The sequence below is a fragment of the Gorilla gorilla genome, chromosome 8, assembly GCF_029281585.2.
Source record: "Gorilla gorilla gorilla isolate KB3781 chromosome 8, NHGRI_mGorGor1-v2.1_pri, whole genome shotgun sequence".
NCBI lineage: Eukaryota > Metazoa > Chordata > Mammalia > Primates > Hominidae > Gorilla > Gorilla gorilla.
In genome coordinates this window covers 26,458,831-26,474,497 of record NC_073232.2, presented here as the reverse complement: position 1 = coordinate 26,474,497, position 15,667 = coordinate 26,458,831, and the positions used below count along the sequence as shown (strand labels likewise).

General features: G+C 41.2%; 1 long non-coding RNA gene across 1 annotated transcript in view; it reads right to left on the bottom strand.

Moving 5' to 3' along the window:
* LOC129524890 (uncharacterized) overlaps positions 1-13,960 on the bottom strand; it is an 82,225-nt gene extending 68,265 nt beyond the window's left edge. Inside the window, exon 1 of the long non-coding RNA XR_010135159.1 lies at positions 13,863-13,960. This is a non-coding gene — a long non-coding RNA (uncharacterized lncRNA). The remainder of the gene's footprint in view (positions 1-13,862) is intronic.
* Between the last annotated feature and the right edge of the window lie 1,707 nt (positions 13,961-15,667).

The following is a 15,667-nucleotide window of genomic DNA, read 5'->3' as shown; positions in this document are numbered from 1 at the left end:
CTTCCACAATGGTTGAACTAGTTTACAGTCCCACCAACAGTGTAAAAGCATTCCTATTTCTCCACATCCTCTCCAGCACCTGTTGTTTCCTGACTTTTTAATGATTGCCATTCTAACTGGTGTGAGATGGTATCTCATTGTGGTTTTGATTTGCATTTCTCTGATGGCCAGTGATGGTGAGCATTTTTTCATGTGTTTTTTGGCTGCATAAATGTCTTCAAAGAGAATAAAATACCTAGGAATCCAACTTACAAGGGATGTGAAGGACCTCTTCAAGGAGAACTACAAACCACTGCTCAAGGAAATAAAAGAGGATACAAAGAAATGGAAGAACATTCCATGCTCATGGGTAGGAAGAATCAATATTGTGAAAATGGCCATACTGCCCAAGGTAATTTATAGATTCAATGCCATCCTCATCAAGCTACCAATGACTTTCTTCACAGAATTGGAAAAAACTACACTTTAAAGTTCATATGGAACCAAAAAAGAGCCCGCATCGCCGAGTCAATCCTAAGCCAAAAGAACAAAGCTGGAGGCATCACGCTACCTGACTTCAAACTATACTACAAGGCTACAGTAACCAAAACAGCATGGTACTGGTACCAAAACAGAGATATAGATCAATGGAACAGAACAGAGCCCTCAGAAATAATGCCGCATATCTACAACTATCTGATCTTTGACAAACCTGACAAAAACAAGCAATGGGGAAAGGATTCCCTATTTAATAAATGGTGCTGGGAAAACTGGCTAGCCATATGTAGAAAGCTGAAACTGGATCCCTTCCTTACACCTTATACAAAAATTAATTCAAGATGGATTAAAGACTTAAACGTTAGACCTAAAACCATAAAAACCCTACAAGAAAACCTAGGGATTACCATTCAGGACATAGGCATGGGCAAAGACTTCACGTCTAAAACAGCAAAAGCAATGGCAACAAAAGCCAAAATTGACAAATGGGATCTAATTAAACTAAAGAGCTTCTGCACAGCAAAAGAAACTACCATCAGACTGAAGAGGCAACCTACAAAATGGGAGAAAATTTTCGCAACCTACTCATCTGACAAAGGGCTAATATCCAGAATCTACAATGAACTCAAACAAATTTACAAGAAAAAAACAAACAACCCCATCAAAAAGTGGGCGAAGGACATGAACAGACTCTGTCTCTTAAAAAAAAAAAAGATCATTTCAGTTAGCAACTTCTATTGTGTATACAGCTACTACCTTAATTAATATGCCCAATCTCCTGGAAATGACTCCGCCAACCACTCAGTTGCCCAAGCTGGAAACTCAGGTATCACGTTAGACTCCTTCTTCCACCTCACCCCTCCTTTAAATGAGCTATCACTTCCTGATTACTTCATCTAGAGATGTCTCTACTTCTCTCTTCTCCTTGCTACCACTTAGCCCTGGGCCACTGTCTCTCTTGCGTGGGCCACTGTAATATGCACCTTCTCTCTCCTCCTGTACCATCTCTAAATTTTAATTTTCTATTTACTTATTTACTTTTGGGACAGGGTTTTGCTCTGTCACTCAGGCTAGAGTGCAGGCATGATCACAGCTCACTCCAGCTTTGACCTCCTGGGCTCAAATGATTCTCTCATCTCAGCCTTCTGAGTAGCTGGGACTACAGGCAGGCACCACCACTCCCAGATAATTTTTTTTTTTTTTTTTTTTTTTTTTGAGACGGAGTCTCGCTCTGTCGCCCAGGCTGGAGTGCAGTGGAGCGATCTCGGCTCACTGCAAGCTCCGCCTCCCGGGTTCACGCCATTCTCCTGCCTCAGCCTCCCGTGTAGCTGGGACTACAGGCACTCGCCACCACGCCCGGCTAATTTTTTGTATTTTTTTGTAGAGACGGGGTTTCACTGTGTTAGCCAGGATGGTCTCGATCTCCTGACCTCATGATCCGCCCGCCTCGGCCTCCCAAAGTGCTGGGATTACAGGCGTGAGCCACCGCGCCCGGCCCCAGATAATTTTTATTAGGAGGAGGTTTAGGAGGAGGATTAGGTTAGGAGTTTGAGACCAGCCTGGCCAACATGATGAAACCCTGTCTCTACTAAAAGTACAAAAAAATTAGCTGGGTGTCGTGGCACACACCTGTAGTTCCAACTACTCGGGAGGCTCAGGCAGGAGAATCTCTTGAACCCAGGAGGCGGAGGTTGCAGTGAGCCAAGATCGTGCCATTGCACTTCAGCCTGGGTGACAGAGCCAGACTCCATCTCAAAAAAAAAAAAAAAAAGCCCTGTTGCTGTAGGTTCTCCATGTTCTTTGTATTTTCTCCATAACACTTATCATCTTGACTGTTTCATGTACATTTCACTCAGTGGACGGGGAGCTTCATGAGGGCAGGGACTGACTGTCTTGCTTACTACTCACTGCCTAGAACTGAACCCCATGCCTGATACTCAGCAGATGTTCAATCAATATTTCTTAAATTGCTTTGACTGCCATGAAATCCACATACATAACACAATACCCGCGGCCCAGAGCTAGAATTTGGCTGGTCCAGGGCCTCACTCACTTCTGGTGTGAAAGTTCAGAGGGTACAAAAAAAACATGCAGTAATTAGGATAAATAATATTTACAATGGTTAATGTTCTGTGTCAACTTGACTGGGCCACAGGATGCCCAGATACCTGATTAAACACTATTTTTGGGTGTGTCTGTGAAGGTGTTGAATATATTTTTGGAACAGCCATCTCTCTGTTGCCCAGCCTGGAGTGCAGTGGCATGAACACGGCTCACTGCAGCCTCAAACTCCTGGGCTCAGGCGATCCTCCTACCTCAGCCTCCCAATCTCTTAAATACTAAGGGATTAGTATTTAAATGGAGGAACTGAGTAAAGCAGATGGTTCTGCCCAGTGAGGGCAGGCACCACCCAATGCGTTGAGGGCCTGAAGAGAACAGACAGGCAGAGGAAGAGGAATTTGCCCTTTTTCTGCCTGACCACTGAGTTGGGACATCAATATTCTTCTCTTCTTGATGCTCCTGGTTCTCAGGCCTTCAGAGTCAGATTGGAATCTACACCATTAGCTCTCTGGCTCTTAGGCCTTCCAACTACACCACTGGCTTTCCTGGGTCTCCAGCTTGCAGAAGGGAGGAAATTTTCACCTCTATAATCACATGAGCCAGTATCTTATCATAAATCTAAAAAAACATTTAGATTGATTCTCCCATCTAAATTGGTTCTGTTTCTCTGGAGAACCCTGACTAATGCAATATTTTAAGGTATCAAAATTAATGTAAAAATATCCATGATGAACAAAATATCAAAATTTTAGATAAGGCAGGCATGGTGGCATGTGCTGGTATTCCCAGCTCTGCAGGAGGCTGAGCTCAGCAGGAGCATCCCTTGAGCTCAGGAAGTCAAGGCTGCAGTGAGCTATGATCATGTCACTGCACTCCAGCCTGGGGACAGAGCGAGACACTGTTTAAAAAAAAGAAATTCAGATAAAGTCAGAATCAGTCACAGTGCTGTGTTGAGCCAGATTTGCAGCCTGAGGCCAAAAGAAAAAAAAAATTCAGTCATAATGATCCTGGCTTTATTTAAAAATTGGATATTTGTCTATCGTGGGTCTTTTTGCATTAATTTTGATTTGTTAAAATATTGTATGAAGGCCGGGCACCGTGGCTCACGCCTGTAATCCTAGCACTTTGAGAGGCCAATGCAGGAGGATTACTTGAGCTCAGGAGTTCAAGACCAGCCTGGGTAATATAATGAGACCCTTATTTCTACAAAAGATTTAAAAATTATCCAGTCATGATGATGCACACCTATAGTCCCAGCTATTTTGGAGGCTGAGGCAGGAAGATCGCTTCAGCCCAGGAGGACAAGGCTGCAGTGAGCCGTGTTCGTGCCACTCAACTCCAGCCTGGGGAACAGAGTGAGACTCTGTTTCAAAAATATATAAATATTGTATGAAAATACTATTTGTCTGGATCACCAAGTATTCTGGAGCACCCTTAAATTTTTATTTTAATTTTATTTTTTATTTTTAGTTCCATTAGTTTCCTCCATGCATTCACCTTCTTAGAGTCTGCTGTTCCTAAAAGCCCAAAGCCCTTTTCCTTTGTCTTGTCATTTCTCTGTAAAATGATTGTTCTTTTATAATAATGCTATATAAGCCCAGGTTCTAACCACCCCTATGAGTCCCTCATCACTAACTTCTCCTGTGTGTATGCAGGATGGACGTGTTAATAAACTTTTTGTTGTTGTTGTTATTTTGAGACAGTGTCTCACTCTGTTGCCCAGGCTGAAGTACAGTGTTGTGATCTCGGATCACTGCAACTTTTGCCTCCTGCGTTCAAGCAATTCTCGTGCCTCAGCCTCCTGAGTAGCTGGAATTTCAGGCATGTACCACCATCCCCAGCTACTTTTTGTATTTTTAGTAGAGACAGGGTTTCACCATATTGGCCAGGCTGGTCTTGCACTACTGACTTGATCCACCCACCTTGGTCTCCCACGGTGTTGGGATTACAGGCGTGAGCCACCGTGCCCAGCCTTTCTCTTGTTCATCTGACTTTCAGCAGTCTGATTTGCAGGGATCCAGCTAATGAAACTAAGGTGAGTAGAGGAAAAAGGAATTCCCCATCACTCTGTCCACATTGTACTATCTCCTGAGTTCCCACCAGAAAACACAAAGTTTTCATACCCATCATTTAATTATGCAAAACAAGCAAGCACCTTTGACTAAATTCTTCTCTCTATGACTTGCCCAACGACCCCTATTTTCTAAACCTAAAAAGTTCATCTAGGTGTTTTTTTTTCCAATGAATATCCCATTTTCTACAAAAATATGTAAGCAGATGCCTCCACTCTCTTAGAATGCAAAGCTTAGCTATCATTCTTTCCTAAATAACTATGAATTTTCTTTTTTTACATATGGATCTTATATTTATTAACAGTTTACTGCTTGCAAGGAACTATGCTAGATAGTTTTCAGATATTTTTATACATTTTCTGTTCTTGCAACTATGCAATATGGATATTATTGCTTCCATTTTATAGATGAGAAAATTGAGGCTTATAGTATTTTGGATGTGAGGGGGATCTGGCTGTGGCATCTATCACCCCATTGATGGCCAGGGTTGATTTGGCTGATCTGGCTGGCTAGGTGGGTGTCCCCTTCCTCACTCACTGCCCCATGTGCATCCCTCCTGAAGCTGTGTGCTAGGTTGAAGAGGACGACCATCCCCGATAGAGGAGGACAGGTCTTTGGTTAAGGGTACATGAGTAGCTGCATTCCCCTGCTAGAACCTGCAAACAGGCTATCAAGAATTGTAGTATTTTGCTTGAAGTCATATAGCTAGTAAGTTGGTGAATGAATTTGAATCAGATCTAACTTCCAAGTCCGGGCATTTGTCATGAGACTGCCTCGCCTCCCATAATTTAGCTTGCCCCCTCCCTCCCTTCTGCCTTCCCTTCCTCTCTTCCTCTCCCCTCTGCTCCCTCTTTACTTCCTTTCTTCCTTCTTTAAACAAATATTCACTGTAAATGTGGCAGTGTTCTAGGTGCTGAGAATACAGCATGGAATAAACCAAGTCCCTGCCCTCATGAAGTTTATATTTGAGTTAGTGAAACCAACTTTGCAAAGATTATGACAGTGAGAGGAATCTAGTGTGGCTGACTCCATATTGCTTCTAGCCTCACAGGTCAGCTGTCCTCACTCAATTCTGGGCAGAGGCCAAACTAACCATGGGACGAATTTAGTTTATAGTTTAACTTGGAAGGAAGGATGATAACAGACCCTCCCTAAAACTGATCCCCTCCTTGTTCAGGGACTGAAACTGCCTTTGTAAGGCTAATAAAAGGCCACAAGATTAAGATTACAAGAGGGGCCTGAAATCTGCTAAAATGCGGGTGTAGTTTCTATGATCCTTTACTGCTCAGGAGTCATGTAGCCAGAGGTCACAAGAATCGTGACTTCCCCAGGTGCACCCATAGACAACATCACTATTGTAGAACCTAACATTTGTCTTTTGAGATGTTTTTCAGACTTTTGCATTCTGGCAACTGACTGACCCCACCTGGATTCGTGATTCATGACTCAAATGGGTCTGTGGCCCCCTACTCAGAGATGGACTTAGTGCAGGAGGACTGTTTTCCACACCCCTATAGTTTCACCCACAATCAATCAGCAGTATCCATTCCCTGGCCCCCTATCCACAAAATTATCCATAAAATCCCTAGCCCCTTAGTTCTCAGGGAGACTGATTTGAGTAATAACTCCAGTCCTTCCACTTGGAGACCTTGGGTTAGTTAAACTCTTTCTCTACTGCAATACCACAGGTTAAGTGAAGTGGTTTTGCCTGTACATCAGTCAGGAAGAACTCACTGGGCAATTACATTAGGACTGAGTGTAGAGACAGACAGTAAACAAATAAGCAAATTTGTATGTTTGTGTGTCAGATGGTGGTAAGTGTTGAAGCTCCCACCATCGTTCCTCCACCCACCAAAAAGGACAACAAGATATGAGGAATAGGGGGTGCTGGGCAGGAGGTTTGCTGCTTTATACAGGGCATGCATACATGCAGCACAAGACCCACACGTTTACTCTTTATTACAATTGAAAAATCTCTCCATCAGCCTCTTTCCCACGTAAATCTTTACTAAAGTGAAAAACAATTTGTCATTTATGTCATTCTTTTTTCTGTACGCTCTAAATGCTTTTAATGAATATATAGCAATATTGCATGCTCTGCTGTTGAATGTTTCTCAGCTCTCATCAACACAGCTTGTTGGTAAGACCCAGCTGAGTTTACTGCTTACCACGCTCTGGGAGAACGCTCCCTTGGCAGAGTTTCTACAGGGTTTCAGGGAGAAAGGCAAGGTCAGATTTTATTGAGAATTGTAAGTTTGGTTTAAGGTGGGGCTTTCAAAGCAAGAGTTTGACTAAGATTGGGTCAGGATCATGTTTACCAATTTAGGGTTAGTGGAAATAGCACGGCAAAGAATTTGAGGCAAGGGGTTCAAGAGTCTGACAGAATTGTAAACCAACAGTTGATGCTTCCCAGTGAAAAGCTGACAGATCTTTTGGGAACTTCCAGTAATGAACAATCAAGTCATTTCCGAGGGCAAGAGTACCCTGGAAGAGTCAAGTTATGCCAATCAAGTTATACTAATAAAGCTACAAAGACATCACAGTAAAGTCATGTTAATGTAAACACTTTGAATATATAAATAGATGGCATGCATAGTAAAAGTGGAATAAAACTTCATGCAATTCCTATAAACCATAACATAGATACATTTTTAAATTTTTGATAAGTTGGTTTTGAGAACTGTATGAAATGTCATGATCAGAGATGATTCCAGTGTCAAATTTGTTTTCTCTATTTTCTGTTCTGAAACTTCCGAGGTGTTTTGACATCCATTGTTTTTGTCATCTGGATCCACAGTCTAAAACAGGACAAAAATTGTGTTTCTGACCCATTTTAAATCTGTACCAATAGATTATATGAACACATATTATTCTATTTGCTTAAACTGGCTGTGATACAAATAGGGATCATTCTAGGCCAAAATACTTGTTCTTTGCAACTTTGCAATTTGGCATTTGATCACCAGGTCTTCACTCCACTTTTTGCACTTTTTACACCCGGGCCCCAATTTTCCACAGTGCTTCATATAGACGTGCTTCTTTTATGATGGTGGCAGTGGTTAGAAAGAGGTGAGGAGGTGGAATGGAAAAGTCTTAGCTGGCAACTTCCCCAAAATACTTTTTCAAACTCTCTGGCCAATTTGGAGAAGTGATCATCATTCATGGGTGGCAGACGGGGCCATTCATCCTCTTTGATGCATTTCAGTTTCAGCACAGCTGTCAGGCCAAGGAAGTTATAAATCTTCCTACATGTTAACATTCACATTTAATTAATACTGATAGGCAAAAGTGTCCCTAGAGGGAGATAATGCGATAGAGAGAAGGAAATTTGAGAAGCAGATAATAAAGGTAGTGTATGATAGTGTTATATCTGGATCAATCCAGTTTGATTACTAACAATATTACCTTCCGTTGATATTTGCTTTTTTTTTTTTTTTTTTTTTTCTAAGAAGTGGCTCTTCGGTCATTTGGATTTGGAGTTTTCTAATGTTTACTTTAAAAGATTAGATATCTCTCCCTTTTTTCTTTGGAAAAGGTAGGAGAACAAACTCAGACCCTTCCAATTTCTCATGCAAGATTGTAGAACTTTTATACCCATTCCTGACATCCATCAGTTTAATGGAAGTCCCAGACAGTTTCTTTTGGGCATCAGGGTATGACAATGTCCGGAGGCTGTGATTTCTAAATGGTCCTTGGGCTCAGCCAAAGTCAAGTTGACTCAGCGGCCATGAGTTATGCAGACATTAATAGTCCTTTCACGATTTCACCCTGCATTTTTTACATGCTAAAAAGCAGCCTAGAGGATGACCTTCCCTTAGGCACCTAAGGCAATCCCTATTTAGATAATGAACAACCCATGCAAATTTGGGGGAAAAAAACCAAAAACCACAGCATACCCAGAACAGTCCTATTTGGTTGTGTTCAATGTGTGATATGCTTCTGAGATGGGTGATGGGAAAGGAAGCCTCATTTAACCTCTCTTCTTACATGCATACTCTTCACCTTCAATCTACGGGATGCCCGATAGGGTGGCCTCCTAGGGAATTTCCAAATATTACCCTTCCCCAGGTCATGTTTTTCACCAGAGATGATCTCAGGGATTGTCTGAGTACCTTGTAGCCACCTACAGAGCGTGGAAAAGTGGTCAAGTAGTCCAGCAACGTCGCATCTGGATGAATTTACTTTCTTCTCCAGGCTCTAGTGAGGGTAACTTCCCTTCCTTCCAGATTAAAAGTCTGACTGTTAATGCATCAATATTGCCAATTGTTAAGACTTCTTTTTATATTTATTTACTTCTAGAGATGGGGGGCGGGGGTCTCACTATGTTGCTCAGGTTGATCTTGAACTCCTGGGCTCAAGTGATCCTCTCATCTTGGCCTCTCAAAGTGCTGGGATTACAGGTGTGCATAACTCCACCCAGCCAAAGCCTCTTAAACAACTCCTGTATCTGATTTTTGGCTTTTCGTTAGGATGGTGAGCCAGGATGAGTTGCTGGCTTTCTTTTCCCAAATCAACCCTGGAGAATTGAGTAGTAAGACAGAAGCTTGGAGCTGAGAAACTAACATAAATATGGCATGAACATCCTGGGGAATGTGAACAGTGGGGTGAACTCCTGTGTGTGGATGGTGGGTGAAATGGGGGCCAGGTTGGAGCGACAGAGACAGCTTGACGAGAAGGATCTCACAGGCACAGTGAGAGCACAGCTTGAAAAAAGCTTTTATGTTCTGCTGTTTCTTCTTTCTTCCAAGGTCTTGGGTTAATGGTTGCTACACTCTTCACTGCAGGAATCAGCCATTATAGCCTGGGTCTTCAGGTTAATATCAGAGCAGAACAAAAGCCTTCCAAGAGTGAAGAGTTTATAACAGTATATGAGAAATGACTAGCCACACTCTGGCACTTCCTTCACCTCTGTCTCTCTAGGGCAAGTAGGTTGTAACGGAGGGAGACTATCTACTCAAAATGCCTATCCTTTGAGGAGTTTAAAGACGAATTCTTGACTCGAACAGGTGCTCACCAAGTGTGAAGCATGATGAATACATTAAATAAATAAACAGCAACAAAAACTCCCTCACCTAGATGCCATAGTCACATTTCAGAACATCAAAGACAAAGAGAATTGTAAGTTTCTAGAGATAAACAGCAGCCCATCTACAGAGAAACAAAAATCAAACTTTTCAATAGCAATGCTGGATACAAGAAAACAATGGCTTAGTATTTTAAAACAAAGAGAAATGAACTTTGAGCCAAGATTTTTATATCTAGCCATATGGCATTTAAACATGAGGGTATACATAAAAATTTTAGTACTTTCTCCAAGTGTGTGTTGTTTGTTCAACAGCAGTTCAGGATTAATGCGGCAATTTCATGGTATGGGGGCCTATTCTCCTTCTATTATGTTGACGTGTCATCCTGAGGTGCTGGCCTCATCCATATGATCCACTGTTGTTACTCTGGATACCACCATTATATCCGCATTTCAGCCATCAGAAACAAGGAACTGGAAGACATACCCATTCCTGATATGGGTGATGGGAAAGGAAGCTTCATTTAACCTCTCTTCTTACATGCATACTCTCTACCTCCAGAAGCAATCTACGGGATTCCTGATAGGGTGGCCCTTTTTAAAGTTACAAGCAAAAGATGATCACATCAACTTCTACTCATATCCCATTGACCAGAACTTAATTACAAGGTCACATCTAGCTGCAAGAGAGGATGGTGAAGGCAGTCTTAATTCTGGATGGATATAACTCTAGTTAAAATTCAGAGTTTCTGTAACAAAATGAAAAAGTGAAAAAAGGAGATATTTTTTCTACCACTATATACCCCAAAACAAAAAAGTTCACTTTATAGTAGAGGAAAAGACAAGAATGTATGTCTCTAACACCACTACTGCTTAACATAATTCCAGTGAATGCCATAAAAAAAAGAAAAACAAATGGTGTATAAAGCTTGGTCAAGAAAGAGATAGATAATATAATTTACCTAGGAATGGAATCAATAGATAAGCTACTAGAACAATGAAGGGAGTTGATCAAGGTTGCTGCATACATGATCAACATAAAAATCAGTAATTTTTAATGCTTGTATTAACTGTCTAGAAAATACAAGAAAAATAAGGCATGATTTACAATTTCAATAAAAACTAAAGGTGTTTAGGAATTAACAAAGAATAAACCTTTTTTGAGAAAAAAATTTTCAACTGAACAAAGGACATAGCAATTAATCCAACTAAATACACTTTCAATGTCTCTGGATGGATGTTAATATTATAAAGATGTCAATTCTTCTCAAATTAATCTATACAGTCAAGGAAATTTCAATGAAATTCGTGGTTAAATTTATACAAAATTCATGTGAAAGACTAAAGGTCCATGAATGGTCAATTTGATCTTTAGAAAAATGAGAAATGTGGCTGCTCCTGTTCTATCAGATACTAAGACATACTACAAAGCCTCACAGTGCTAGAAACAGTGTGATATTGGTAGACAGGCAGACAGTAAAACAATGGAACAGAACAGACAATTCAGCAACTTAATATATGATGAAGATGGCTCTACAGATTAATATGAAAGCATACATGTTAGTAGATGATGTTGGAAACACTGACTCCCATATAAAGAAAGTTGAAACTGATTCCTACGTACCACCTGCAAAGTTGGACTCCAGATAAAGACTTGGATATGAAAAATATACATATCAGATTTAATAGAAAATATAGCATGAGAATATCCCCTTACATGAGGGATAGGAAAAGGCTTCTTCTACTTTTGCAAAAGATATACCATAAAGAAACAACTAAGGATTTCCATGCAATGAAAGATGCCACAGACAAGGTTAGAAGTGAGATATTGAGAAATCATTGGCAAGGCCTAAAGCTGACAAGGAACCGAAACCTAGAAAACACAAGGAACTGGGGATTTCTGCACATCAACCAGAAGAAGGTAGGAACCCTGACAAAACAAAACAAAACAAAACAAAACAAAAAATCTAAGAATACAAATAGGTGATTTACAGAAGGGAAAATTCAAATAAAAGTTAACAAACAGAAGAGTTGCTCCAATATATTATTCCTCAGAATTGTAAGTCAACATACAATGAAGTATCATTTCCACACAATAGCCTGGCAAAGGATAGGGATGTGGAATTACAGGCACCCTCATGAAAAGGCTGGTGGAAGTATAAATTGGTATTGCAGTCTTGAAGAACATCCGGGCAGGAGATCTTTAAACTGAGTATGCATATTTCTAGGATACAGGAATTCTCTTTCTTGGTATTTCTGGAAGGAATTCACACACAGGCCCACGTTGGAACAGGCTTACGGATATTCATCATAGCATTGTTTCTGGGAGTTGGAGGCCATCAGGGTACCTATCTCTGGGATAGAGGATCAGTATAATGTTCTGTATGTCTTCTGTGGAGCACAGGGCAGCCCTTAGAAGCAATGCACTGAACGTCCACACAGCAACATGGCTCATTCTCAAAGAGAGTGCTGAGTAACAGTTGGAAGAAAGAATGCTACCTGTAGCTCAAGACCATTTATGTAATGCAGTAGGAAATGCACACAAGACCGGGCGTGGTGGCTCATGCCTATAATCCCAGCACTTTGGGAGGCCGAGGTGGGAGGATTACCTGAGGTCAAGAGTTCGAGACCAGCCTGGCCAACATAATGAAACCCCGTCTCTACTAACAACACAAAAACTAGCAGGGTGTGGTGGCACACACCTGTAATCCCAGCTAGTCGGGAGGCTGAGGCAGGAGAATTGCTTAAACCTGGGAGGCAGAGGTTGCAGTGAGCTGAGATTGTGCCACCACACTCCAACCTGGGCACCACCACACTCCAGCCTGGGCAACAGAGCAAAATTCCATCTCAAAAAAAGAAAAAAATAAATGCACACAAACCTAAAATAAACTTCTTGAAAGAATAAACACAGATGAGAGGATATGCATCAGAGGAATTAGAAATTTTGGTGTGGCAGGGAGGTTGGAGGAGTGGGAGTGGGAAAAGAATAACTAGAGAAAGGAGGGAGGAGTCCAGCACAGACCATTACTGAAAGCATTTTCTGTTTGTTTCCCTCCTGAAAACATTAGGATGGGTGAGCTCTTGGAGGGATCCTGGCTCTGAAGGCACCTAGGTGAGAATGGACGAGGGATAGTGTGAGGGCATGGATTTGAGGCTGGTGGACGGGTGAAGGGATGACTTAAAAGGTGATTTGCTACTGATAAGGATCCCAAAGAGGAGAAAATTAGAATCCAGATGAGTACAGCCTTCTTCCTAGCTTTGCCGGCTTTTCCTTGGGAAAGAACATAATCTTTACATTGGAAAAAAAAAAAAAAAGCAAACCAAGTCCAAGTACAAACCACAGGGGGGCACTTTTCCCTCATTAAAATTGAAGATCCAGCATCTTAGAAAAAGGAGTCCAGAGAACACGGTGGGAAGGCTCCGTCTCACATCACTGGGGAGTTTCTGGCTCCACAATTAATTGCCAACACCTGGGCTAATTTCCCCAGGTGTAATTTGTCTCCACAAGGGGCCAACCTTTAAAGTCTTACAATGCATGAAATATAGCAGAGAAAATACAGTTGAAAGAAAAAAAATAGCCTTTCAAACTTTAAAATCACCTGATCGAAATAAAATTAAACAGCATAATACTGGTGCATTGCTATATTTGTTTCTTCAGATTCCCCAGAAATGCTTTATAAGTCTATACTTTAAAAATATTTAAACTCTTCTCTCTTAAAAACCTTCGTAAATCCTAAAATATTAGTTTTGGAAAGCTCTGATTTATTTCTTCCTAAAGCTGGGATTTTGTTTCTAATTTTGCTCTCGAAAATGATTTCAAATTCACTTACAAACAAATGAAATAAAATAACGTAATGAAAATTTTTGGAGTATGGCTGTAACAAAAAGATCAACTTAGTAATATAACAGCTCTATAGAATATCATCTTACATAGAGACTTTAAAATACCGAAGTGTATATTATTTTATTTCTTACGAATAAAGGTAGTTGGGGCAGATGTATTATCCTGAATTCAAAAAAAGACAAGACTTTTAAGTGAAAATTTCAAGGGAAGTATTGGTATTTGAGGTAGACTTTGAAAAATGGGTAGACTTTATATGACGAAAAGGTCATTGAAGGCAGAGGGAACAATTTGAGCAAAAGTTCACGTATTAGTCCTTTTTCACATTGCTATAAAGAACTGCCCGAGACTGGGTAATTTATAAAGGAAAGAAGTTTAATTGACTCACAGTTTCACATGGCTGGGGAGGTCTCAGGAAACTTACGATCTTGGCGGAAGAGGAAGCAGGCACGTCTTACGTGGGGGCCCACAAGAGAGAGCGCAGGAAAAACTACCGTTTATAAAACCATCAGATCTCGTGAGAATTCACTCACTATCACAAGAACAGCATGAGGGAAACTGTCCTCGTAATCCAATCACCTTCCACTAGGTCCCTCCCTTTACACAAGAGGATTACAATTCAAGATAAAATCTGGGTGTGGACACAGAGCCAAATTGTATCAGTTGAGAAATGATAAAAGTGAAGACATGTTTGGGAAATGGTGTTTCTATTTGTTAGGCTCTAAGACTGGTCATAACAAGAAACACCAATATAATACCTACTAAGTGCTTGGTACTATTCTAAGTGCCTAATATACATATATTAACTCAATCTTTACACAACCCTAACAGAACACTTTTCAAGTGAAGTAACTGACACATAAAAAGTTGATATCTGAACTCACACAGATGTTGAACCTTGGTGTCCCGGTGCTGATAATAACAAGGGTATAGTTTGTAGTTTGGATATTGACTGTGGAGTTAATGCAGGACAGGTGAGCCTCCAAAGTGGCACTAAGCACACGAAGTTTCTTGGCTTCACCCAGGAAAGAAATCAAGGATGAGCCAGTAGAGTTAAGACAGCAATCTTTTAATTGGATGCTACTGCTCCCTATGGAGTAGAGCTCACTCACAAGCAGGGCACCACAATCAGCAACAGCCTGGGCTGTTGGCCACTGTATTCATACTCACGTGAGCCCACTTTCAGTTACATGCAAATTAAGGGGGAGTTACTTTGAACTTTTAGGAAATGAGGCAGTAACTTCCAGGTTGTTACCATGGAAAGGAGAAGTAATGTCCTGGGTTGTTGCCATGGCATTTGTAAACTGTCATGGCGCTGGGGGGAGTGTCTTGTGCTAATAAGCAATGAAGATAGCTGGTGATCACTTTCCTCATCTTCTGCTGGTTCCTGCTGGTTGGTTTCTTTCCTTTCTTTCTTTTTTTTTTTTTTTTTTTTTTTTTTTGCCTTTTCTTTTTTTGAGACAGGGTCTCACTCCATTGACCAGGCTGGACTACAGTGGCGTGATCATAGCTCACTGCAGCCTTGATCTCCCAGGCTCTAGCAATCCTCCCACCTCAGTTTCCTGAGTAGTTGAGACCACAGGCACAAGTCAACATGCCCAGCTAATTTTTGTAGAGACAGGGTCTTGCTATGTTGCCCAGGCTGGTCTTGAACTCCTGGGTTCAAGCCATCCTCCTGCTTCAGCCTCCCAAAGTGCTGGGGTTACAGGTGTGATCCCAGCCTAGTTTCTTCACTTCATCCTCTCGAGACTGGGAAAGAAGTCCTACCCATCTCCTACTCAGTTTCATCTCAATTGCCTTGCAATGGAGAGAAACTGCCAATTTGCTCTTGGAACAGCAGCATGGCATGAGACCTACGTGTGACAACTCTAAGAAAAATATTTTGGAAGTGCCATATAGGATCGATCAGGTTAGGAAGTAAGTGAAGTCAAGGGACCAGTTTCGATGCTAGAAGAGGGGAAGGTGGTGACAGAGAAAATATATTGAAGAGGTGAAAAGAGAGGGGGAGAAATTAAAGATAAAGATAAATCTAGGAAATCTAACCTGAGAGGCTTGACAGTGGCTCAATAGCATCATCATAGGAAATAAGCCAAGAGGAAGGTTTAGTTTGGGCAGGAGGAGCAGATAAGAACTTAAGTGAGGTGCTGGTGGGAAATCACAGTGGCAAGATATCCAGGAAGCTTCCAGAAACAG